Genomic DNA, 26,456 nt, shown 5'->3' on the forward strand with positions numbered 1-26,456 from the left:
GAGTCTGTCTCCTCTGAACGGCCCACATCCACACATTACAAACTATCTGGAGGGGGGTGCCACGCCTAATGCAGACAAACTGAACAACTACACTGGATCCAGCAGAAGCAGGTCAATAGTCTATTAAGGGTAGAGGGAGGCTCTCTCAGTAGCCCCTCCTAGTTCATTCAGAGATAACAGGCATCAGAACACAGGGTTGCAAGCCAGGGCTAGTATCTGTGCTACCCTGCAGAGAGCTACTCTCATATCTGTCAGTCTGATAACAGCTGAGATCACTGCTGCAAGAGCCACCCATGTCCTGATAAGACACCAGTAACAAGCATCCCACCCTTCTTCAGCACCAACAGTAAATACCTGCCAGTCAGCTGCTTCACAAAATTGCTTTCCCATTCATAGAGGCCTGCGGCTCCTTGTTGGTCTACTTGGACCAACTACTTTTGTTATCAGCTCCAAATGCCTTTGAAGTCTTGGGACTAAAACTGAAGGGATAGTGTGTGTAGGATTGTAAGTCTTGTAGATTTCATTGATAATGGGCTCCACTGATCCAGTATAAAAGGACATATAATCTGTTTGTGTTATGGTTTGACCCAGAAACTCTTCAGATTGTGTCAAGATGGAGAGGCAGTGACAAGTTAGCAGCTATTAGTGTGTACTTATGTACAGCAGGCTTTCTACACGTAGCTTTCACCTCTTACCTCCTCATAGTCAGATGCCTTGTGGCTGTTGCTGAACAACTGTAGATTCAAGTGCTTGTTCTCGTGGAGAAAGTCTTGAAGCTCATTCTCCTAGGCAAAAGAGGCAGAAAGGAAACTGTTTAAAATCCACAAGTCACAAAGATTAGACCAGAGCACAGCACTCAAGCCCAGTATGTTGTTAGCAATAGCCCATGCATTATTCATCCGAGAAGACTGCTTGAGTTTCTCTTGTACGCTCTAGAAAGCATCGCTGAAAGAAGCTGCCACTTCAGCTGCTACAGCAGAACAATAAGAATGTCATAATAGTTTTCTGTGTTAGCATCTCAGATACAAAGCAATGAACAGAACAAGAAACTCAGAGAATGTTGTTTTTCACTGCTGCGAGCGTGTGGAAGCAAACATGTATTCAAATACCACACACACACACACACACATACACACACACACACAATGATCTTTCCTACCAAGTGCTTCAAGCTGGGAGTAAAAAAAATCCCTTCATTGCAGAGAAGGAAAACTTAATTACATTCAATCAACAGTCGCGTGCCGTGCCGTGAATGCAATTTGCAGTGCCAACTTGAGACTTCCCTGAGATGTGCAATTTATAGCAGCAGCAGCAGCAGCAGCAGCATGTAGGCCAAGGGTTCTTCTTGTCTAGAGCTAAGAAGCTAAATGGCTCATGCATGATGCATTTACTGTAAATACAGTGCATCCTAATGGCCTGTGATGGAGCGTCTGCTCCTTTATGTTTTACTTATGAAGAATGTTTCATAAAAATGACCCAAGAGGTAAACTTGGAAAACTAACATTAATGCACACTAATGCACAGCCTGCGTGACGTTTGTGTTACATGCACACCAAAACACAGAGAGACACATTTTCTTTCACGATCACATGGTTTTCTATTTATATCTTATACAGAAATGGCAAAAATAACAATAGCCAACACCGAAACTAATTTTTGTATTTGTTTATTCCCTTTTTTGTTATTAATGTCTTGACTTTGAGCCAAGGAAACAGGGAAGCTCTACAGTCTTTTAGCTTTTATGCTACAGCATAGTATTGCCATATTTTGTAGATTATATAATATCAATACAGGGAGAGCAAATATTTATATCTTACTATATAAAATAAAAACAAATGGAACTTTTTAGTGCTGGAATAATAAAATCAATTCTTTTTCAGTTCGCCACACAGTCTTGTTGATGTTTTTTTGTTTTAAATGACATCAGCATATTTGATATTTAGTGTGAGAGTGGAAGTTGTTAAAATTAAGATTAAGATATTGTAGAAAGAATCCAAAAAGCACAATGTGCATTCATATCAAATGTGTCCTGGATTTTTTTTTTCAGAAGTATAGGACAAAGCAGATGGATATAGCACATTTGCAAGGATAGTCATCCATCCCTCTTCTTCAGGGTCATCTTAGCTGCCGCACAGACACCCTTTCACACTCACATTCACACCTATGGGCAATTTAGAATCACCAGTTAAGCTAATCCCACTAACCGCACCAACTGTGTTTGGAGTTTGGTGGGAGGAAGCCGGGGAGAACCTACGCAGACATGGGGAGAACATGCAAACTCCACACAGAAAGGCGCTTTTCAGATGATGAATTCAACCCAGGCCCGTCTCACGGTGAGGTAACCACCACGCCACCGTGCTGGCCCAATGAGTGCATATGAAAGTAAAATATTCTGGGACTACTACGAACATGAAGGCTCATCTCACGTGCCGCCATTCTGAAAACAGCGAATATTAAATCAGCTAAACTGAAAAAGCAGCCGACAGTGGGCGCATTTATCTTGACAAAGCTACCTCTCGATTCAAAGGGAGCTAAGAAAATGACACGATCCATCACCCAGTTTATTTACAAAGACCTGAATCCACATAGTTGTTGTAGAAAACAAGGGTTTGGAGTCCATGTGACAGCATTGTGATATCATAGGCGCCGCCATACCCAGGCTACAGAGAAGTTAAACATAAAGCTGGGGAAAGTTTGAGTACAGCAGAAAGGCGTGCATCAACTTGTGACACTGAAAAAAGATACATCGCAATATATGCTACTGCAATACTCAGCATGTCACAAAATGTTTAAAAGTGCAAAAATATTGTATCATAGGTTAAGTATCACATCGTTGGACCCCCGCCTCTAACTGCTACTACTCTCTACACCTACTTATAACAATACTAGCGTGACATCTGATACACGGTATAAATTAAAATGAAATATCTAAGACCATAGCAGAGAAAACACTGTCAAGGACAAGCAGAGTAAACAACAGCCTGAAGACAGTACAAGAGCTGAGAGTGAGATTTGCTGCTTTTTCATTCATTTATGTCACAAAAGAAGAGAAAAAGATTCCACTTGCATCGATTGTGTCCAGTCAATTTTAATGCTTCCCGAACAAGCAGTAGATTGCATTGGCAATCCTATTCATATCCATTGATCTTTCAATTCGGTGCTAATATGGGCTGGCTGAGCCTCCAGGTGTTCCCGCTGAAGGACAAACAGCTACAGAAAAAAAAGCAAAAGCTGACATTTTGCCGTGCATACGCTGAAAGAACAATATACTGAAGTGCTTTAGACATCCTGGTTTGTTGTTGATTTAAGCATTTCAATATGACTGCCATCCTCATTTAAAATCTTTTTTTTAGGATGGGGAATTTGGACGTGACAGCACACACGCATAACGATGCAAACCAAATTGTCTCAAACACAGAGAATCAGCTGTGACTTTGTCCTATATTGTTGACGTGTTAATGCTTTAAACAGATCAGCGCACGTCATAATCCCTTGGCAAGACACATTTTTACGGAGAGCCCGTGAGCCAAGCCGTGGAAGCATTTCAATGCAGAAAACAGCGTGGCCTACACTGAGCCGTCCTCGGCGTTATTCAGCTGAAAACCTCAGATTTCTGCTGAGGTGAGATTTTCTTGCACACCAACACAGACACGCACACAAAGAACAGTAAGTTTAACTGAAAGGAGGTATTACAAAAAAACAGACAGAGAACAAAGAGACTGAATTATAGGAAAAGCGACTGCCACACCTGACCACAGCAATAAGAGGGGAAAAAATGAATGAATGCGTTCTACTTGATCTTGATAGGAGAGCTAGGACAGTTTCATGAATGATACGCAGTGGAAAAATATAATTAGGCCTTGGGGGCAGAGTACCCGGCTACTCCTACTCCAAATGTGCATTTGGTCCAGACATGCTCTGACTCAGCTTCGTGTGCCGCAGCAACGTGTTAAGTTTTGACAAGGCTGACAGATGAATCAACTCGGCCATTTAACTCGCAAGCAATGCAAACATTTCACCCGCTTACCCTGTATTCACCAGCCTCTGTTCAATGTGGATGAAAGCATCTTATTCCTCTTGTTCAGAATAGGTAATTGCCAGCTGTCTAGATGTGCAGGAAAAGGACAAAACATATACTGAAAACTGGTTCCTCATGACTTCTGTAATCTCTAATATTATTAGGAGGTGGCAGTAGGTATTGAGTTGTATACATAAACTCAATTATAGTGTCAGAAATGTGCCTAAAATATCATCTAACGGTGTAGAACTGTGAAGATGACCGACTTTAAACAGTTGGTCAGCTTCACAGTTAGACTTTTCCTTTTTTCCCCCCTTACACTTGAGTCTCTACAACACTTTAACACACCAGGATTCCACGGACACGACGCAAAAAGCAAAATGAGCCACTTTCTGTACTATATAAAAAAGAGAAGAAACATAGTCCATCTTCAAATTCATTTTTGGCACCTAGAGTGCGTGCCATGTGTCCAAGGCAACATGACATCCCAATCGCACCTTTAACAGAAGGTGTTTGTGTTTACAAACGGCTCCTTAATGATAACAAAGCCAACCACAAAGACGCCCTGGAGATAAATTTCGGCACTGCTATAAAGACCCTGGACTTATCGAGCCTTCCCGCCGTCTCCCTCAGTACTGATCTTCGATGATCGCGGACGCATATTCGAGCAACGCTGATACAGCTAATGCTTGTCGCCATGGTAACAGGCTTTAAATGCTCGCGGAGGCACGCTCTGCTGATGGTCTGTAGCTGTACACCCGATACCCAGGAAAGTAGAGGTGCCAGATGGCTGTGACAGTGTTTACTGTCACTCACACACTCAGTCAGATGATGTGTTTATATACACGGCCGCTGAACTCACGATGAGGGGGGACATTAATGAAAATGTGCAATTTCAACACTGGGTCAAAAAAAAAAAGAAAGAAGAAGAAGTATCAGTGTGTATTCCTATTGAGACAGTTAAAAATTCGCCAACAGCGCAGGTAATCCTGCACGTTTGCTCTTCTTTTTAACATGAGATGTAGAGGAAACAGAGGAGAGAGAGGGAGTTGGTTTAGACCAAACAGGAAGTGACATTACTGTCAACCCGCCATCCCCTCACAATAAAATTCCCTGGTCTTGTCTGTGTTTGCGTTGCTGTTCTTGAAGCTTGGTGGAGCAGGGGGAGACGAGAGCTGTACCGCCGTCTGTGGAGACCAGCCTGCCATTTCTGCTCGCCATTTGGGGACAGTTTTTTCCTTTGGGTAGCTTCCCCTGGACTCAGCAGGCTAATAATGGGCGAGGAGGGAAGTGCTGCTGTGGGCAGGGACGGCGAGAGGAGGGCAGCAAAGAAAACTGTCCTAATGTAGTGTTTATTTAGGGCAGAAAGCCACACACAAAGACGGCTCGTCTAAAGAGGGGGGGCTCGGGGGTATGACGAAATGAATTCAAATGGTCCAGGACCAGACAGTGCCATTTAAATTACTGCAGAGTCCCTCGAGCTCCTACCTTTCATAGAGAAAAAAATTCAATTTCAGGCCATCTGCACTAGTCTTTTACTACTCTCTTTCAAACACGTATACTTTTATTGTGGTGCCAAACTTCAACTTTTTATAAAGAGACTTTGATGTCTACAGTTTTTTCCCCCAGCTCTCAAACTACAGAGCGGAAGAATAAGGCTTTATCTACTCTCACTATCACACATACTCTAAAATTCTTTAGCTGAGCGTTTTGCCTCAGAGTGCATGGGTAACCAGCTTTACCGAGCACCACTGGAACATCATAGCAGAAAAACTCAAACTCAACTTTAATGGACAGAAGCATCTCCAGCTTTGGCACACTGTGAAATAAACTGATTAGTCATTCTGGCTTGGAACCATCAACTCGTCTACACGTCCTTGCTGCGAGAAGCCGTGAGAACTCCTCCTGCCTCAGGTACAGAATGTTTCTCCAGTTAAATAAATAAAATATAGCAGGGTAATTATTGCCTTTGCTGGTCACTGGTTATTTTATCACATTTGGCATTTAGCCTCAATGGCAAATCGCACCACTCCCACCTCTCCCAACACCATCAAACAGTAAAATTAAAAACACTGTCTTGTGTGATCTGCCTCACCCTGCAACACTGCAGACAGTCAAAGGAATTCGACTCACTTTTCTCCGACAGAGTGGCTCTTAACAGAAAAAAAGGAAATATTTAACCTTCAAGACTTCATTTAAGACATCAGCACCACATTCGAATGCCAGCATTGCTAAAGTAAAGGTAAACTGTTTGTTTTAATAGAAAGCCTCTATATATAACTTCTACTAACCAACAAAGCTGACTTATTCTGTCATATCATGAGATTAAAATAAGATGAATCCAGTATAATAAGATTAAATGTGTGGCTTTTTCGTTTGTTTGGTTTTTTAATAATCAGCAGGGCCCTTCTGTTTCCCCTTTTCTTCTCTTTACCTTTTGTCCTGAGTCAAGGCCACTCCAGCGGGAAGGAGAGTGACATTTCTGGGGCATTATGAGAAAATGTCCTTAAAGAACCACCAAGTGAAAAAGAGTTGTGTAACATATCTCTGACCTTTCGCAGTTGTGACCACACACACACAGCGCTGTGTACCTCTGTGCGTTTACATCACAGCCATGTTGTACCGAGCGACTGCGTGTACAAAAGAAGCCACAGCGTGAAGACACTACTGCACAAGTTGCGCAGCATTTCTTCGGTTTGTGCACGATCACTCACAACAAGTAATTACTACGGCAATGTGCATCGCTCATTCTCAAATGTGGTCCCCATGCCAACAAAACCCAACCCACAGATACTGCACCCTGCAATTAATTGTTCCAATTTTTTTTTCCTTTTTCATTTCAGTCACTGCCAGGGAACCATGCTATCACTGCCACTCGTTTTCTCAAGGGAGGCTTGTGTGTGATGATAGAAGGCAAAGCTCTCAGGGTACAAATCAATTTTAGCCTCCATCCTTTTCATTCAGAGGCCAAAGTATATTCTTGGGGCACTTACCAAAGTCTGACATGTTTGATTCTTTTTCTTCACCTCTGCATCAAGCGCTTCACACTCCTTCCTTCTGGTGCTGATCTCAGTCTCCTGGGGAGATGGGGAAAAAAAGCAGAGGACAGCTGCTTTGGTTTGTCAGGAACAGAAGCTTCCTGAGAGGACTCAGTGAAACTAAACAGGAAGAGACTGAGCTGAGGCTTTTCAGCATTTAGGTGTGCGAGTGCATGTGTCGGGGGTTTGTGTGTATATGAATTGTACATGGGTGAGATTTGCAGAGATTATCTGCTAGAGATTACAAATGTTTCAATGTCAGGGAAACGGGCTGAAATGCTTCGAAATGAGCGGTTCAAAAAATGTGGATAGAAGGAGTGTGGCCCCTAATGAATACTATCGTGAAAAAGATCAAACCAAAATCTGCTTAAAACTTCTGCAAATAAAAGCGGGGTTAGACCTTCCTACACCTATGAGAAGCTGCACACAGAGGTGCTTTAAACTAAATGTCAGCACAGTCTCAATGGCGATGCTTGGGTCGCCATTTGTATTTGATTTTACGTGTCATATTCAACAGACATAAGTTAACGATCTGCGACGGGATTTTGTTCGCCTCATTGCTAAATATGGAATGAAGATTTTGAAAACGTGTAGTGAAGTGTTTAATGTAAAGGCTTGAAGTGGTTTTATCTAATGGTGGAGTGAAATACCAAGAAAACAACTCCTAACAACTCCTATCAGCTTAAAAAGAAAGCAACTAAATTCACCGTCCATCCACGAGGCTTATTCAGGTCTAAAACATAAAGGTGAAGAGTCTGAGGTATTTTAACCCTAGTGGCGGTTGTCCTTCAAACATCTGGTCATTGACCCACTGTTAACTATGTGCTTGGGTCATTACCACCAGAGGTTTTGGGTGAAACCACTGTGAGACTTTGCCCCACCCTATGATGTGAAGTACTGAGGTCACCTGATGCGAGGGACAACCCCTTCTAAGGTTTAAATACCTGGGACTCTCCACCCTTTGGTTTTAGAACTACAAAGAAGAAGCCTCCTGGATAAGAGGTGAAATGCCTTAAACTTAAAGAAGTCCAGCCGCTTTCTTTTTAAGCTCCTAAGACTATCCTGACCTGGATCAACAAGACAGCAAGCAAGCTCTTTATTCCAGCTCTTTTCTGAACTGAGCTGGTTCTGTCATACTTCAGGTCTGCCTATAGAACAAAATGAGCAGCTGTGGGTTAGACGTTGAAGCAACCCTTGGAAAAACCCAGAAGGTCGTCAAACCAGGTGTTTATCGATATGCGCTGAAGTGTCAAAAGCCATCATCAATGGTACAGAAATGAGACCTGTCTTTGAGACAGGCAGGAGCTAAAGCAGACTGTGACTCTATAAGCCATTATATTTTTTCCTATTTTTTAAATATTGGTAATTGTTGAGTCTATTGACCAGCTTTACAGCAGAAGCTTCTGCGTACCACAGCAGAATCAGAACAGGTGTAACTAATAACTATAATGAGTGCTGTGTTGTGCTTCAGGGTCTCAGCGGACCCCTAAACACACCACAGCATGCACAGCACAGCCCGTCTGCAGAGCGGCGTTGCTGACCTTCCTTCGCAGGATAAACACAGGTGTAATTGGTAACATTACTTACGGCCATGTTCCGTTTAGACGGCCCTGCTATTGTGAGTGCTGGTTTAACTAAGACAAAACAGACGTGACAATATGTAGGAAATCCAGATTAACCTTTAAGGAGAGGGCAACCTTCTGTTCATGCAATATCCTTTTTTTTCCCAATATGAATTTTCTGACATACTCAGGTTTACTAAAGAAATAAGGAGACTTTTGGAAAAAGGCCCTGCTGTGATCTGGCACTGAGACTTGCACTGAAATTCAGCCCCAATTATTGCAATTAAACACTGTATACCTGTATGGTAGACTGCATCCCCTGTTTGATCGGGGAAATAAAAGGTTGAACATGTTTTCAACTAATGCCTAATATTTTCTCCAAATGACCCGAGTGCTTGTTGTGTTTCCATTAGGCTGAGAGCCGAACAGTACATTAGCTTTAATTACAATGAAAAGAAATTCAACTTTCTTCACAATGTGCAATTTGAGCCAAAACATGACTAAAGTCTGGCGCAGTCAATTACTCAGACTAACAGTGTTGTTCAGAGAACTCCGCTCGCTTCTCAGTAGGGGCACAGAGAGAAACGGGATATCCCTATCAAGGCTGCCGGTGTGTTTAGTCTCATTTGTGTGCCTTCACTCCAACACCATGGCGAGCTTAGCTGGGAAGCTTGGATGCCTTCTATAGTCACGAGAGTAACCACAGTATTTTTTAATGGATATCAGTGTAATGCATAGCTACTCTTACGGTCCAAAATGCACGGCAGCTTTACGTCTTTGAATGAGGAACGTCCCTGCTGTGGATGGATGTGTGCGACCACACCGAGGTCATTATTGTTAACTAAAATAAGGTAAACACCAAAATAAGAAAACATTTTAGTTACCTAAAAAATAAAAACTATACTTGTGAGAAAGAAAGAGAGAAAATAAAACAGCATCTGCTGTTTAAGTGGAAATTTTACCTTGAATAATGAGGCATTGGTGGGCGTGTTTGAGTCAACAGTTTTCAAAAAGTTCTGTGTTTTTATTGTAATACCTGTGCTTATTTTCCTAAATCTTGCCTCTCACATATCCTCGCCATAGATTAATAACCAGAAAGACCAAAGGTAACACCGAAACTAATGAAAAGTAAACTAAAACTAAACTGAATTAAAAACAAAAGGTCAGAATGAAATAAAATAAAAACTGATCAGAACATGCAAAATTATCATAGCTCTATATCACACGCTCACACATCACACGCCTCTGAGCGAGACTAAAATGTGAGAATGCACGAATGTTTGCTTCATCATAGCACAGCTCACAGGCTGCTTTGAGCTTGAATATATCCATTGAAGGCATTTTTGTTACTGCTGCCCTCCTGACCTGCTGTCGTTCTGACTGTATTTAATAAGACAGTGAGCAACAGGGTCAGGGAACAAGATGAGGAGGAGGATGAACAAGCTCTGATCCTTTTGTAACCTATAACCTTGTGGCATTTCACCCCAGGAAAGCATCAGGTTACTGGTTAAATCTTAGACCACTTATCTGTGATGGTGGGTCCAATAGCTGAAGTCAGCAAGCAAGTGTGCACCCAGGATTTCAAACGATTCAGCAGTTGTGTGAATGGAAAGAAATGGAAGATGAAGCCCATTTCAAGCATAGAGTTCATGATTAAGTCCTAAATAAGGAGAAGATAGGAGCTAAAATAAATGTATGGCTGTGGTTATGAGTCTGTTGTCAGCTTGTTTTTAAGTTTGACTAATGATTCGTGGCTGAGAATAAAAGGGGCAACAGTATGATTAGGTTGCCAACTCTTCACTAACAGCTACATTTTACTCAATCAAATGTGATGTGTATTGATTCCAGATAGGGGGAAATACTGCTGATCTTTAAAATAAAAACAACAGAAAGTAGTTTCATTCACTTGTTCAGGTGGGATTGATTATCTGGGACTTTAAGGCCCTAAAACTCCAGAGTTCTTCTACGCACTTCTTTTATACTCTAGAAATGATTCCCTGTGAGTGAATCACACACAGTTTCTACAGACAGCTCGCCATCTCCCATGTGGGCTGGTATCTAATGTGTACACTTTGCAGAACCAGACGGCTACGGCGTTGCGCAAACTCGCCCGATGAATATTTCACTCGCACGCATACAAACACACAGCTCGCAGGCTCGCTGAAGCCCATTTGTTTGGAGCACATTTGCCAGTGTTCAATTAAAAATCCCTCTGATAAAAGATTCAAATGGCTGCCACTGTGAGTAATGAGCTCCTGTATAAGTGAAGAGGCGTTTACTGCACAGCAGATGAAGATAGATGAGAAAGACCATTCCCTTAGGCTGTGTCTAGCATTTGTGCCTCAGTGGCACTAATGCAAATGCATGCACAAAAGAGGTGCATTCACTGCTCGACGTGTGTCGGATATACTACAATTCAAATTTTAAGCTTTTTGCATACAAAATCAGGTAAATACAACCTCAGATGAATTATAAAACATGCAAAACAAACATTACGCCACAGTGCAGAAGCAGTGAGTAAAAAACTAAGTACACCCTTACTGCTTCCGGAGGAATTAAGAGGATAAGGAGCAGCCAGGTGCTGATAATCAAATACAGTTGAGTAACTGATGATCAGCAAGTGTGAGCACCTCTATAAAAGCATAAGTTTTGGCAGCTTGCTGGTCTGGAGCATTCAGGTGTGTGTAAACATAATGAAAAAGAGGAAAGAGGTCCACAAGTGTGGGAAGGATTATAAGGGAAAATGGTTTGAATGCCATCAGTCTACAGGAAGCAAGATTATTCACTGGTGTAAAACATTTAAGACACTTCCTGGTTTTCCTAGGAGCGGACATCCCCCAACAACCCAAGAGCTATATCTCTGACTCTACAGGCCTCAGTTAGCATGTTAAATGCCAAAGTTCATGACAGTACAATTAGATAAAGACTGACAATGTGTGGCTTGTTTGGAAAGGTTTCAGGAGAAAGCTTCTTCTCTCTAAAAACAACAACTTAGCTGTGCAAAGCTACAACTGAACAAACCAAAAGACCTCTGGAACAGCGTGTTTTGGATAGACAAGACCAAAGTGGAGACTTTTGGCACTACATTTGATATGTGCTAAGGTTGGGCAATATGTAATCAGTCCAATAATCAGCGATGGGCGATATATTCACACATGCGTAGACTTTTGGATTGGCGGAGCAATGTAATCATGCACGGACTGATTTGCGTGTTTACAACACAGAAGAAGTCCAAACGTGGACGAACTAATTTCCCCAAAAATTAGGGCTTTCAGCGTTAACACGTTAATGCGGCGTTAACGTGGTTATCACGATTAACGCAATTAAAATTTTTAACGCGCTCAACCCATCTGGAGCAGAGAATGAACAAACTTTGGACAAACTCCCGAAATGTGTTGAGAGAGACATTTCAGGGATTTTTAATCAGTCTGCGATCCAGATGGGTTCATTGTTAATCACGTTAGTCGTGATGACGGCGCGTTAACGCTGACAGCACTAAAAAATATAAAGTCGCCAATTTGGGATTTATACAATACAATACACAACTTTATTTATAGAGCACATTTAAAAACCAACGGTATACCAAAGTGCTTCACATAAAAGACAGAAAATAAGACATAAATATTATAAATAATATATTATAGGACCATAACAAAGTACCAAGTATTCTAACAGGTCAGTGTCACTAATACACAGGAATAGCATAAAATGCATATCAAGTAAAACATGTTAAAAGCACAAAGCCATAAAAGATATGTATAAAAGGTAAAATAGAGTAAGTCTAGGGATCAGATAAAGGCATTAACGAGCAGGAAAGGCGAGGTTAAATAAATAGGTTTTTAACCGTGATTTAAATGATTGGACAGAATCAGAGACGTGGATAGCAATGGGAAGGTTATTCCATAAATCAGGTGCAGCCAAGGCAAACGCACGGTCGCCTCTAGACTTCAGCCGAGATCTTGGCTGCACCAGGAGTAACTGAGTAGACGATCTTAGTGCTCTAGCAGGAATGTACGATCTAAGGAGTTCGATAAGGTAGCTCGGGGCTGTGTTGTTGATAATTTTAAAAGTAAGCAGCAGTATTTTAAATTGGATGCGGTATTTAATGGGTAGCCAGTGCAGGTCAGCTAGAACAGGGGTAATAGAGGCAAACCTCCCAGTTCCAGTCAGAAGGCGTGCCGCCGCATTATGAACAGTTTGCAGTCTATGAAGAAGGGCAGAATGAAGACCGAAATAAAGGGAGTTGCAGTAATCCAGCCTAAAGGTCACAAAGGCGTGAACAAGCTTTTCAAGGTCCTTATGCGGAACATAATGCCTAGCCTTAGAAATGAGACGCAGTTGGTAGAAACTAGATCTGACTACAGCGGACACTTGTTTATCAAATTTAAAAGAGCGATCCAGCAACACGCCGGGAGGGAGCTGGCAAGGGAACCAAAGACATCACGAAGTTGTTCGTGAGGAATATTACTATCAAATACAACGATTTCAGTTTTCTTATCATTTAAGATAAGAGAGTTTCCTAAGAGCCATTCTTTGACGTCACACATGCACTCTTGAAAGTATTGCAGAGACAGCAGGATCATTAGCTAGTTCAAAGTAGATCTGTATATCGTCAGCATAACAGTGAAAAGCGATATTGTATTTGTCGAAGATTGCGTCTAGAGGGAGCATATAAGTTTGGCTTTAAACCAGATAAAAAGAGGTAAGCCTAAGGATGTAACCAAAGCAGCGTGCAGCTTGGGCAGACATAAAGTGCGGGCAAAGTACTCAAACACGACTAACTTGCATGAGCATGTACGTGTCCACCAGTGAGTATGCTAGGCTATCACCAGCTTCTGCAGCTCCACCAACAAGCATTTGGGCGCACTCAGAGGAGGGTGCATTTGCTTGCAGATGAAAGAGGGTGCTGTTAAAACAGCGCTATTTTTTGTTTTGGTTTTTTCTGTCGACTGCTTCTATTAGCTCCATCATTATTAGCAAACTTACTCATGGGCAAATAAATAAATAAATGAATCGCCCTTGTAAAAATGATTGATAGTCGATGTATTTGTCCAATCGGCCAACCCTAATATTTGCTGATATGCTGTGTGTTTAAAAATTACACAGCATATCATCTAAAGTTTGGTTTAAACTGGGTCATGCAACACAACAATGATCACAAGCACAGCAGCAAATCTACAACAGAATGGCTGAAAAAGAAAAGGATGAACGTGCAGACCTCAACCTCAACGTAAGACAGCTGTGTATAAAGTGAACTTAAGTGTGACTGATAAAGCAAATCAATAGAAAATTAATCAGCCACAACTGTCCAGCTTCTCAGATGTGATCATCTTTTATTTCAGACTCTCCTCACTGAGTTTGACAAAGTCACACCCTTCCACTGTAGGTATGTGCAGCTTGTGTGCATTTTTTGTTAACTTCAACCAATTTAAAGGGAAAAACAAAAACAAATCAGCGGCACAGTAACCAGGACTGAAGTTAATCATTACACGCATATCTTGATTATATGAAATTACATTAGATTTACTTCTATGATACACTGCATGGCTTTTAGACACGTTGTACTGGATGGTTTGTGATCCCCAGAGAAAGAACAATATTGATCTTCTGTTTTTTCCTCTACTCTCACCAACTTTAAGGTTAATCCATACAATTTTCAAGCATATATTATGGATTATCACAGAAATTTGTACAGTATTCAATCTTCCCGGCCAGCGAAGCCTAAAGTCTTCTGCGATCACAAGGTCTCAGTAACATTAAATGGACTGTGATGAAATGTGAAAAAGACCTTCATGTTTCCTTCCTTCATTTAAATTAGGTCTACTGACTGTGAATGCATCACGGCACCGCCTGTTTCTATTATATCAGATTATAACAACATTATAACAATAGTAACAAAACTGCTATATTAATGCTAATTAGCAAATAGGACAGTAAACATTAGAAATGTTTCATTGTTGATATTAGAAATGTATATTAAGAGCACCTTCACATGCTCTCATTAGCATTTAGTACAGTCTCTACTGCCAGCCCTGAATACAGCAGTCTGTGCTCAGCACCATGAAGAGTTCCCCCCGGGCCGACACAACCGCAGCATGTGGCTTATATACTATAACTATTTCATTTCTTTTGCTGCTGACTCCACTCCACTGCACTGCACAGTAACATCTCCACAAAATAAGGCTCACATGCTACCGTATTATTCCTGAAATGACTAATTAACACAGGAGGCTTCCCCCATCCTGTTCTCTGTGTTTCGTCTTCTGATCTTCGGAGCTGGGAAAGCTCTGCGTATAATCTCTAGTGAGCAGAGGTAACCTCATTACTTTCTCTTTTTCCCTCTCTCGCTTTCCCTTTCATGCCTTGCCTTGTGTTGAATAACGATATGTAAAAGGGGTGAAAATCGACTTAAACTTATCCCTAACCGTGAGGTTTGCAGTGTACCCTTTGATTATGAAATGTCCTTGTTTGAGTACGCTCCAAAACACTTACTGTCAGAGGTCTGTCTGTGTGTACATTAACACGCTCCTGGAACAGAAACCTTAGAGCACAAGCTCCACTTGCAGCATTTCGGTAGTGCACCTGGGAAATTGCATGCTTGAAGAGTTAGCCTTGAAATCTGAGCACAGTGTGCTGATTTAGTCAAATTTTATTAAGTAAATACAAGTCCCATGTGTCCCCAGGTCATGTATCTACCAAACATTTTAGTGCACTCGCGTGAGGTGAAAAAAAGTGGAAAGATTTGGTTCCATCTAAGAAAATTCCCAGGGATGTCCCTGTGTCTGTGCAGCAACACATCTGCTTTGTATGTCCACATTGTGTCCACAGTCCACAGTCGGACACACAGACATCAAAAAACAACTTCCCGGTTTGAATCCAAGTCCACTGGTGCTCCCCAAGCTTGTTTCAGGAAGAGGCACGAGTGACAGAGGACGGCACAGCACATGCAGCTGACAGCTGGGCATCCAACATCCACAATGAGATAATCTTCTGCATGTAGTGATCACTTTAAATAAAGCTGAAATCACAGCAAAGCCATCATCTTTAACTTACGAGGTGGTGCACAGGCATTAAATCTCAGTCATCGTAGGTTCTTGTTATGACACGTTTTTTGTTTTTGTTTTTTCACAGACAAACCGAGCTGCAGCCAAAAGTCAGGCCATCAAGGAAGCAGGAGGAATGCCGAGGTCTTTAAGAGAGGATTCCCCTCTGTTACCCGATACGCAAACACAACTTTTACTTAGCATCATTTAGTACACGACTATACTGCACTTACTCCTGGCCCAGAACACGGTAATCTAGTCCAGCACAGCAAGGACTTGTGATTTTAAATCATTTGAAATGACAGAGTAAGTTACATAACCCCTGCAGCTTAAGTCTGTGTGTGCAGGCACAGATGCTTGCATTCCACTAATACTGTACTCATCTGGCACCTGCAAGTGTGTATCGCTGTGTATGTTTGTTTGTGTGCAGTAAAATGCAGACAATGCTGAATCACAGATTTACAGGAAAAACAAGAGTAGCTCCCGGAGGTCAACAAGAACATGCCAACATGCGCACACACTTGCAAAACACACACGTGGACGTGCACACATGCTCACAGGGCAAAAGAAATTGGACCCAGACCAGGGAGGTAGAGTGAAAAGTGAGATGAAAGGGAATCAGAATTCCTGCCTCACAGCGGTGAGTCTCTGCCATCAGGTCAAGTTTTAGTTTACGTCTGTCCAGACTTGACCTTTGGCCTTCTGGATATCATCATTTAATCCTTTATTATTATTAGTCTGTGAAAGAAATGCTGCTGTTATTACCATATGAAAGTTAGTGAAGGTCACATTAACAAAAACAAAAAAAAGACGTACGGATGGACACGACTGTAAAGATTTAAGTGAAACATGGACATAAAATAGCAACACTCTAAACAACCACATGAATTTAGGTGGCAATGTGCAGAGTACAGGCAATGAGGCCTACATATAAATGTGAATGTGAGGGGAATATGGGCAAAATGAAAAATAGAATTGAGGCACCTCAGCTAGGCTACTGCTATCAGGCATATTAAACACCTATGCAGCAGCGTCGGGAGCAGTACGCTGGTCTAAATTCCACTTTCTTTCCTTCCCATTCTCTCTTTTTTTTCAACTCACCACCATGAAACACAAGCCTTGGGGTGCCGGAGAATCAGAAATGAAGCTGCCGCTTTCACCGGGGTCTGACCTCGCTGAGCCACCAATCGCTACCTTACCTGCCTGCTGATATCTAGCATGCAAACACAACGAGCAAAAAACGGGGAAGACGGAGAGTTGAAGGTGAAATAATGCAAGCAAGGCAGGAGAATGAATCATAAGGAATGAAAAAAGCAAGAAGATGAATTGAGAGTGCAGATGAGAGCCGAGCGAGAGGAACAAAAAGGATAAAATAGGATCTGTTAAGGTGAGGTAACTGGCACACGAGGCTAATTTGACAAAAAACAGGCTCTGTGTGTATAAGAGGCTCCGAGAGAAGACTGCAAAATCTGATAATCCCACAGCATGAACAAAAACATGTCAGATGAGACTTCTGTCTTAATGGAAACTAAACAATGACTCATGCATACACAACACACTCCTACGTAGATAATGGAGGGTCCTATCAGGTGTTCCGATATCTATTCATTTCCCATGTGACCATGCTGGATTTAATAATCCATTCTTTTTTTTTTAAAACTACTGCATTATGGGAAAATAAACAGGTTTTATTTTTTAATGTTTTGGCAGCTGAGGCAGTCTCGATGACTTAAAGGCCACAGAGAACATCTGATGATCTGACGAGCACTGCTGCAACCAAACAAACGCTAGATGCCCATTGCTGTTGCCCACTCAGACACGGAGGCTTACTCATACCCAGCTGGATTTGCTGGACAATTTCTGCAGACTGTCATTCAGTTCACATGATAACCTTCATCACTCATGACAGAGCTTTAAACTCCATATAACAAAAGACATTTATCTTAAATTGCATGGAGAAATTACACAGAGAAGACTGCGCTGACACATCATACAGTGTTATTTGTGAGCAGGAAGGTATTTTCTTTATATGGACTTGGGGACCCTGCACTACAAAGACAGAGCTGTGTGTTGTTATTCTATTCTCTTTTATTAGATTCCAGTACACTTTGAAGAGATCCATGGGAATCAATGCAAATGCTTACAGCCGGCTTAGTCACATAGATACACAGGGGCTAAATGCTCAAAAACAAGGACTCAACAAACAATGCTTGTATAGCTAGTTCTGGTTATTGTAAAGACTTACACCCATTTTCAGTTCAATATTTTGCTGCTAGAAGATGGAACAATTGTTTTAAAGTCATTCTGCAACTCCATAACTGTACCAACACATTGCTCAAGATGAAGATGCAGGAAGATGCATAAATAAGCAAATGAACAACAGCGTCATGGCCGTCTCAGTCAAATTAGAGTAGCCAGTAACCGTGCAGGTAGATTAGCTGCTGTGATGATGGACTGTTGGCTGAGAGGTCCAGACAAGCATTAAAGCCTCGGGAGGCAGTGTCAACATCGAAAACTGAGCAGGGGAACAAACACAGGCTACAAATAAACCATGAATCAAGGCACACTAATACGTGCAACTGTGCACACGGGAACTCCAGGTATTATCGAGGCGCAGCTAACACATTATCCACAGCAGAGGGCTCTCTTCATTCATTTTAGCCATTATTATCTAAAAAGAAGAAAAAGGAAAAGGTCATTGGCTGCTGGAAAATCAAACAACAAAAAATACCTATGTTCAAATAAAGTAGCAAACAAATTTCAACAGCTATAAAGTGGATCAAAAAGGTACAAAAAGGCGAACGAGAGCAGCACCACCAAACATACCAAAAAACCTTATCTCTGTGTAAAAGAAAAAGAGGTAAAAAGAGGCTACTGCCCTTTCCTTCATGCTGTCATGACTATGTCAGAATCACTCACTCCCTTTCTAAGGGGAGCTGTGCTCTTACATCTGCGCCCCTCTCAGTCAGAAGCCGACAGAGAACGAGAATCTCACAAAACCTGCCATGATCAAATTAATTCACATCGAACCAAGCTGCCTGTTTGTCTGCACACTTGGGCCCCGACCAGATAAGCTGATTATAACACAAAATATTACATGCTGTCCTATTTGTTCTGATCCACTGTTATCCTAGTGTCCCTGGTAATACAAAATCACTGACCTATGAAATGTCAAGGTACACTTAGATGGATAATTACAAGGTATGTGATCCTTCAGCTCTAAAACCTGCGCACAAATAGGAGCGTTTATCATCAGTGGTGACAATTATGTCTAATAATTTTATGTGCTGAAATGACCGAGGAGTCACAGGGCCACAGGGCCTCCCTCTTCCACCCACTGGATTACGACATGTGCTCTGCGTTATCAGACTGCAGTAACACTGTGTGGATGCTGTTGTGATACTGTGAATCACAGCATTAGGGCAGCAGACTTTGAACAACACCCCGCGCTGACCAGCACGGGCTCGGATGGCGCATCCCCTTTTGTTTGGCTCAGTTTAAAGGTCACTTCAACAGAATGTAGTGATAAACTCTTAAATGATGCTTCTACACTGGTTTCCGCTAATTTAACTGTCTCCCTGCCCCGCAAAATTAGAGCTCACATAGTTATGGGCAAAAGGGCTGTCACCAGCTGAGGTGCCTTTGATCCTGTGCCAGAGACACAGACATATGCTGTTCCATCCTGCAGGGAGGAGCTGTACTGGATGCAGGGTACAGCTCTTCATTGCCTTTCCATTCATTAACCACATTTCAACAGCTGGCAACCAATTAGTTTGCTCTCCAAACTCCAAAACCAATATAATGAGTACAACTTCACTTTTGTATCCTTTGTTAAGGGGAAACAAACTTGTGTTTGTGTTGGCAAAATAAAGTTTATACAGTGCGCATGCATGCCTTCTAGTCATGAGAAGGCATGCATCCTCTAACACTTGTTTCCATTTGTCAGAGCGCTTTTTCTAACAGCAGCAGACTTTGACATATCTCATTCAGCTTACCGTCAAAGTTCATCAGTAGCTTGTGAACCCACAGTTGTTCATTAATGTGTCTTTAACGCTAAAAAAAAAAGAACAACATAGATTGAGAGGGACAAGGTCATCCAGGTTTGATGTAGAAAACCATCTCCTTTTGAACGCACGTATCAAAAAGAACTGACTTTCTGCTGAAGTGATTACTGTGAGGTGTCTGACTTGGCTTTTGGCCTCAGCATAACCGTGCTGACTCTCTGATGTGAGGAGTTTTTGCATTAGGTTGTGGCTGAGATCCTGTGTGCAGTAATAGGAGACAGGTGGTGCCCAGGAGGAGATAAAGAGTGAGGTTCTCACCCCACAGGATTCTGGCACAATCGCAGCAGAAACAGACGCTCTTGCCTCCCCATTTGGGGGACAATTTCTAACCATCACGCGCCAGAATACAGGGCACCCAATTACTCGTCAAACCTGAGTAGCAAACACGGGGACCTGCTGCCTACAGCGTTCAAGTGCCAAACACAGTGGTCACATGCAGAAACTGGATAATGCATGCACTGGCCAGATACTATACTCAATTCAGTTCAGTTGCTAGTCGCTTTACTTTTGCAGACTAATTATGTAAGTTAAGCTTTAAGAAAGTGAGCAGGTGAGAAGTTAAAGAAAAAGACTAAAGAGATCAAGTAGATTAGTAAAAGTACTGTGTGTGTGTAAAAGCAACGTTAGCTGTGCTGTGAAGCTGTATCAAATTGTATCAAATATCGAATCAACTTTATTATCTGCGTGCGTTAGCACTCCTAACTGCTGGTTAGCACCAATTAGCAAGTACAAGTAAGGCTGGAAATGTCACTGAGAATGTGATTAGTGCTGTAGACGTGTGCTCTAAGAACTAAGATTTACATATATACATCATGCTCCTTTGATCTTTTGTTCTTTGTAATAAATGAATAAATCAAAACAGCAATAGTTAGCCAGCAATCTGAGTCATTTTTGAGAATACAAAAATTATCATGTCAGTGGTGCCTTTAATTAAGCAGCTCATTAAAAAAACAAAAAACAACCTCACGCTTGTATCCAGAGCACGAAGCAGACAAAATGTTACCCGCAGTAAGAAGATCGATAAATCAAGCTTTGTTCGCAGAGCGCAAGGAAAAATACTTCATCACAAATAAACAATGTGATAAATAAAAAAATGCAAGGCTCAACAAAAGGAAAGCGGGTTATCCAGCAGTGGCCTCTGAGGACACGCAGGGTTTTCTAAACCATTTCAGCTCGAGAACTGAGGTTAAAGGTTTTGAGCGACTTATGATACACCAGCTTTTTACAGTGGATTATGGATAAAACTATCTAAACTACTGATAGACCTCAAAAGTTTGCAAAAACTACCTGAAGAGCAAAGTCACAGTGCTCAACGTCACTTGACCTCAATCCCTGTGAACATTAATCAGCATTTCTTTTTATCTATGTATGTTTTGGCCTTTTCATTCTTGTTGATAGGAGAGTGTAGAGAAGACAGGAAAACTGGGAGAAAGACATGTAGTAAACCTTCTCAGGGCAGATTTGAACCCAGCCACTCTGCATTAGTCTTATGGCATAGAAGTGACCAGCTCTGCTAAGTAAGCTATACTGGCACCGCCTCTGAACATTTATGACATCACCAACAAATGAAAACAAACCATGATGTGTCAAATAGATATGCAAGTAATTTGTCAGTGTGGAGGGAAATTTGTTTTGCGTCACAGTAGCGTGACATTTTACCCACACTGCAGCCCTTTGATGATTACAATGGTCGTTCCTATTGCAATGGTGATCAAGCTAAGCTTTCATCAGAAACACAGGCTCCATATAGTAAGATGGAAGAGATTCTAAACTAATGCATAAAGGCTGGAAAAATAGCCTTCATCATTATATTGCTCTGCATTTTTTCCTTGGTATCGAAGTCAAAATCCATGTATCTGCATTTAATCTTCAGTTATTCATAATCTCTGGCTCTCTTCTACAGCTTATCTTTTGTCCCGTCTGTCTTCCTGATACTGGTTGGCTAATTCTGCAGCAGGTTTCTTCCTGTTAAAAGGAAGTTTTTCCTTCCCACTGTCTCCAATTGCTTGCTGAAAGGGTTTGATTATTGGGGTTTTCTTTGTATTGTTGTGGGATCTTTACCTTAAAATACAAAACCCCTTGAGGTGACGGTTATTGTGATTTGGCACTATATAAATAACATCAAATAGAAAATGCATTCACATACAGTACCAGTGTGATACACTTGAAAAATATATACATTTCTTTATCTTTAACTTTCTTGGTGCTTTTATTACAGGTACATCCCCACCTCCACCATCACCTCCCACTTTCCTGTTTTCAGCTCCATCTTTAACTTCACTCTTGCCCTCACATGTCCAAAACAACTCACCTCTCCTACTGTGTCCTATCTCGTCCATCCTCGTCACTTCCGATGCAGCTGTCAGTGTGTTTAAATCAGCTGCCTGCAGCTTCACTTCCTATATAGCAGAGCTCGTCTCACTACCATTCTGTAAAACCTTTGCTTTCACTGTTGCCCTTCTGTCGCATATCACTCCTGGCATCCTTTTTCACCCTGCCTGCACTCCCATCTACACCTCTCCGTCACACCTTTCTGTCATATTCACTACTAATTAAAACAGAGTATGGGTTTAGAGAACATGCATTAATAAAATCAGCGTAAGAAGGAATATTACTTTCATCAACACAAATTCAATATATTTCTTCCTCTTTACATATTACACAGTGATTTTTCTCTTAGATAAGGCATGTGTGTTAAATTAACCTTATATGGTAAATTATGTTTAATTTATTAATATGTGCACATTTTTGAAAATGCAAGAATTCTGAGGTGACATGTGTGTCCCTAACTTGTTTTCATTTTTACATTTTATAATGAGAAAAATCTTCTGGGATTTTTTTTTTTTTTTTTTTTAATGAACCAACAGAAACATGGGCGTATGTTAAAAAGAAGTAAACAACTTAATTCCTCCTACATTTGCAGACGCTGTGGTCACACAGTCATAGTAGCTTGGAACAAATGAGAAGGCGTCCCTGCTCAGGCTCAATTTAGGAAAAAATAGAAGAGAATAACTAAAGCAGGGAGCTCTGTAAATCCACCATTTATGGGGACTACACTTCCCAAACTAATTTTGTTGTTTGTTGTTGATGTCCTAGACAATAAAAAAAACAAAACAACGTCATCACAGTTGATGTTTCTGTCAAACTGAATAGTAGTGTAGAGTGATGTAAAGCCTGCTGTGCACAACCAACAGCTTAACAGAAAACAAGCCTCTTGTGTGAGTCCAGCATTAGCATATAAACAAGAGCCTGGAGTAGATGGCTGCTGCTGCTGCTGCACAAGGCTCAATTGTCAATATGTTCGCTGGGCCTCATCCAGGGATCAGAGGGGGGCTGTCAGGACTTTGATTCCTTCACACAGGGGACAGAATAAACAGCAGAAAAACAACACTCCAACCTGTCAATCACAAGACTCTCCATTTCTATCACAATAAACTCCAATTTGAGTATTCAGCTAAACAAAAAAGGCTCCAATGTAGCTATTTGTGTTGGGAAAGTTGTCTACACCACTTAAGATGGTCCAAAATAGACAAGTGGGTAACGGCGCTAATCTAGTACCATTCTCCCTGAAAGGAGCTTCCCTTTTCTCCTTCACTCCATTGCAATGAAGTTTTAGTAGGAGTGAGGTTAATTCTGTTATCTATTACACACAGTTTAATAATGCTGCCAACATTAGTAAAGATACATAACCTTCCATAACCTGCCATTGAGCTACAAGAATGCCTTAAAAAAAAGCAGTTTTAACACATCTCTGTCTACATTTACTGCCTTAGAGTCAGCTAAAAGTCAAGGTTTTCACACGTTTGTACGATTGCTATGAATAGCTGGGAGCCCACAGTAACAATTAATACAGTGTGTGGTGTTTGATGGTTGCTTCCATCAAAGTGCAGTCCAGAACAATCAGTGAGTACACAAAATTACCCATACTGTATCCTTTGTATAACACAGGATATCTCTCCTCTGAGAACACTTGAGCAAATGTTAAACTGCTTTCAGCAGTTACCATGGCATTTGTGCTGCCAGGGCATTTTTTTTTGTTTGAAACTGGAGTGAAGCAGCTTTGCAAAAGCTGCTCACACATACAAGTTTATTCAGAACTTAGCTGTGTATCTTACTACTCCACAAATTTTCTGTGGAGTCTGAAATGGCACAGAAACGTCTCCATCTGATATTAAATTGAAGCAAGAGAAGGCGTATGAAAAGTGTGTGTGTGCCTGTGTGTGTGTATGAGGAGATATAAAGGAGAGTCTGATAGGGTCAACAGTTCTCTGATATCTCTGTTCATTTAATTAATACTTTGAACTACTTCAAATATATTTCCAAGGCTCATTTACCACCTTAGTCTCAGCGAAATGTTGACATTTGAGGTTCAGAAGTCAAATCAGACACACTCAGTCACTAATGCATTTTTAATTTGAGAAACACAATTTCTGTTCAAATCCCATGTTCTTACGATGTGCTCTAATTTTCAGCCAATTAAACAGAAAGTTTAGTTGGTATTTACTTACTGTTCTAACAACTTTAAGGGAAACTGGGACTGTTTGCAAATTAAGCTTACAATCTTTGCATTTGTGCTGATGAGAAGATAGAGATACTCATTTCTCTTTGTTAAATACAAAGTTGCAACCAGCAGCTTTATATCTGTTTTTTTCACACCATTTTGATACACAAATATAAGCTAATGCTAATGCATACTTGTCTGCACGCTAAATTTAAAGCTAGAACCATCTGCTGGTTAAGTATTTAGAAACTATTGCTATAATGTTGAAATGCTAAAAGTTAAACCAATAACTTCACTTTGTGAACTAACTTAAAGACCTTTATGTAGCTAATTCAAACCCTGTCTCATTTAAATGTAGCTTTGATTAGCACAAAAGTTGAAAACAGAGAAATACGGTTCTTTTTATTTTTTGTTTGGATTCAATGACAAAAATTAGCTTGAAGAGCTGCTAGTACATTTGTAGTAGCAGTTTGTTTTTGCTCTTTTTTAAAAACAAATTTTGGACAAAACCAATCGACTGTATATTTTCGGTTATTTTAACACTAGTCTTTTTGCTAAGCTAATCTCTTTTACACGTGTACAGGCTATATTTGAAGCAAGAAGTGTTAGCTGGTTAAGCATTTTAAAACTACAGGTGGACATGCGCCTTAACATTAATGAGGTTATAATTATTCTGGAAATACATAAAATTCTGAAATACAGACTCAATTACCTCCTTAGTTGAAGCTAAATGTGTATATCTGAGTAGCCCATTAGCTTTGATTAGCATAAACTAGGAGCTGCTGTAACTCCAGAAACTGTTACTGTTATGGTGTCTGTATGTATTAAATAAAAAATGTATAATTTGTGAGCTTTTAAGCTGCTGGTGTAGCAACAGTAGTAATGCTGTTTGGAGTTTTCTTTTCCCCATTGTGTCAGTCTTTGCAAAAGCTATTATCTGTCATTTTATATGAAAATAAACTATATTTTTAGTTAACTGCTGCTACGATGTTGCCAAGACTTTACTGTTACAATAATATATCTTTAGCAATAATATTCTTATCCACATACTCTTGATTTTTGCTTACTTACTTCTTTGACAACCGTGTTCGCCTTTGCAATATTCTTTTATATTGTATATGCAACACACCAATATTGCAATAGTAAACATACAACATAGTTTTGTACTTAAAGAATCTTGTTTGCTTCACACAGGCATACCATGAAACAGGCCTTGTTAACAGTTAATTTCAAATTAAAGTGCATCTTATATATGAACTAATTAATTACAGCCTTATACTACATACATTTTAGTAGACGGCATATTAAGAATTCAAGGCATATTCAAAGCTCTGTTAAACCTGCCAAGAGCACTGGGCAATATGGCATATTAAACAATAAGTGCAATGTTGCCAGCTCTCTCTATTCAGAAGTGGGATGCCTTTGTAAATACAGCCCTCTTGGAATGAAAATGAGGTAGAGCACACAGAAAACCCTCTGACAACAGAGGACAGATCATCCTTTCTTCTTCCGCTGGCCCTCGCTGACCTGCCCTCACCCTCCCGTGAACAAAGAGAGAGAGACAGAGAAAAAAAAGCTGCACATTTACACCTTTAACCGACTCTTTAAAAGCTGCTCCGGTTTGGTATGCAGGAAGGCTGCTGCAATTTGGTGTGCAAACAAACCAGTGCACCATGCATTCTTGGAAATGCTTAGTGACTTGGAAAAGTCACTATCAATATGAATTAAGATTAAGAAAAAGGGGTCAAGGTAAAGGCAAAGAAAAGGGGAAAGGTAAGATGAGAGGGAGAGTGATTGGTAGCTGGCTGCCATTCTGGCCCGGTGGCCCTGCGGCTGATGCACGGGGTTGCGTAATGGTTCTGCATGCAATGTGAAACACAGTAAACAGGACTTCAGCACATGAAGCTGAAGAGACCACTCAAGCCTTCTGGGGAAGGGAAGTTATTTCAGTGAACCCATACATACACAGGATGAGACAGCCATGTTTTGACACAGTGCACTAAAAATAGCACATTCTTAATAGAAAAAAACTGAGTGCCATGCAAATCTAGGCTCGCACATGAGGGGAGCGATAAAACGTTTCCTCCAAAGAGAGACCAACTAGGGGGCATGGTAAATAAGAGAAAGAGTGACCCGTTGCAGGGTAAACTACTCAGAATATAAAATCATTCATAACTCACCATGACAGGGATCCCACCTGACAACCACGCATCGCAGAACCACATTTACA

The 26,456-nt window shown here is 41.0% G+C and overlaps 1 protein-coding gene across 1 annotated transcript in view; it reads right to left on the minus strand.

Moving 5' to 3' along the window:
* rimbp2 (RIMS binding protein 2) overlaps window positions 1-26,456 on the minus strand; it is a 78,267-nt gene that overhangs the window by 35,114 nt on the left and 16,697 nt on the right. Inside the window, exons 2-3 of the mRNA XM_039621022.1 lie at window positions 7,012-7,095; window positions 696-785 (exon numbers count right to left, since the gene is read on the minus strand). The gene's annotated coding sequence lies outside the window, so the exon portion shown is untranslated. The remainder of the gene's footprint in view (window positions 1-695; window positions 786-7,011; window positions 7,096-26,456) is intronic.

The sequence above is a fragment of the Oreochromis aureus genome, linkage group 12 (assembly GCF_013358895.1).
Source record: "Oreochromis aureus strain Israel breed Guangdong linkage group 12, ZZ_aureus, whole genome shotgun sequence".
Lineage (NCBI taxonomy): Eukaryota > Metazoa > Chordata > Actinopteri > Cichliformes > Cichlidae > Oreochromis > Oreochromis aureus.